This window comes from Sinocyclocheilus grahami, unplaced genomic scaffold (genome assembly GCF_001515645.1).
Source record: "Sinocyclocheilus grahami isolate Dianchi unplaced genomic scaffold, SAMN03320097.WGS_v1.1 scaffold3.1, whole genome shotgun sequence".
In the NCBI taxonomy this organism is placed as follows: domain Eukaryota; kingdom Metazoa; phylum Chordata; class Actinopteri; order Cypriniformes; family Cyprinidae; genus Sinocyclocheilus; species Sinocyclocheilus grahami.
Genome location: NW_015505182.1, coordinates 1,706,764 through 1,708,239, shown reverse-complemented (window position 1 = coordinate 1,708,239; position 1,476 = coordinate 1,706,764). Strand labels below are relative to the sequence as shown.

General features: G+C 46.1%; 1 protein-coding gene across 1 annotated transcript in view; it reads left to right on the top strand.

Moving 5' to 3' along the window:
- LOC107581343 (transmembrane protein 51-like) overlaps positions 1-1,476 on the top strand; it is a 5,127-nt gene that overhangs the window by 1,996 nt on the left and 1,655 nt on the right. The gene's annotated exons all lie outside the window — the stretch shown is intronic.

Below are 1,476 nucleotides of genomic sequence, written 5' to 3'. Positions count from 1 at the left end.
CTGTGAAGAGAACACCTCTCCAAAGTGCCAGATGCCATCGAATGTGATTATTTGCCCACTCAAGTCGGTTACGATGACGAACTGCAGTCAGGTCGAGACCCCGATGAGGATGACGAGCATGCAGATGAGCTTCCCTGAGACGGTTTCTGACAGTTTGTGCAGAAATTCTTTGGTTATGCAAACCGATTGTTGCAGCAGCTGTCTGGGTGGCTGGTCTCAGACGATCTTGAAGGTGAAGATGCTGGATATGGAGGTCCTTGGCTGGTGTGGTTACATGTGGTCTGCGGTTATGAGGCCGGTTGGATGTACTGCCAAATTCTCTGAAACGCCTTTGGAGACAACTTATGGTAGAGAAATTAACATTCAATTCACGGGCAACAGCTCTGGTGGACATTCCTGCAGTCAGCATGCCAATTGCACGCTCCCTCAAAACTTGCGACATCTGTGGCATTGTGCTGTGTGATAAAACTGCACATTTTAGAGGTTTGTCCTTTTATTGTGGCCAGCCTAAGGCACACCTGTGCAATAATCATGCTGTCTAATCAGCATCTTGATATGCCACACATGTGAGGTGGATGGATTATCTCGGCAAAGGAGAAGTGCTCACCAACACAGATTTAGACAGATTTGTGAACAATATTTGAGAGAAATAGGCCTTTTGTGTACATAGAAAAAGTCTTGATCTTTGAGTTCAGCTCATAAAAAAAATGGGGGCAAAAACAAAATATGTCTGTCTGTTTGTCTGTCACAATATTGATAAATTAATTCAAATTTTAAAGGGGTCATATGATGCGATTTCAATTTTTAATTTCTGTTTGGACTGTTACAAGCTCTTGGTGCATAAAGAAGATCTGTAAAGTTGCAAAGACTAAAGTCTCAAATCCAAAGAGATATTCTTTATAAAAGTTAAGAGTCAACCACGCCTACCTAAAACGGCTCGTTCTAACACGCCCCCACATGTCTACGTCACGATGTGGGAAGATTTGCATAACGCCGCCCAAATGTTCACACAAAGAAAGAAGGCGTAACTTTTATTCTCGCTGTAGTATTGTTGCTGCCGCCATGTCGTGAAGACGCTGTGTTTCGTTGTGAAAGCGAAACTACTTTGTTTGGCCTTCCAAAAGAGGACCATATCCGCTTCGTCATGCCAGGAGCTGATCCGTGCTGGTCGCTGAGGAAATCAAGTTGAAATCACATCAACTTCGCGCTGTGGATCGCCGGATCGGCTTTCACCGTGGACGAAGCGGAGTCCAGCCCGGGGTCGTCACATGTGGTTGCCGCAAGCCCGCCCGCCGCCACCGTTCACTTTATGCCTCCAGCCTCCGCTCACTCTAGCCCGCCGTGTGACGCTGTATTTTGTTGTGAAAGCAAAACTACTTTGTTTGGTCTTCCAAAAGAGGACACGATCCGCTTCGTCATGCTTAGAGCTGATCTGTGCTGGTCGCTGAGGGAATACTTCAACTTAGTGCTGTGGAT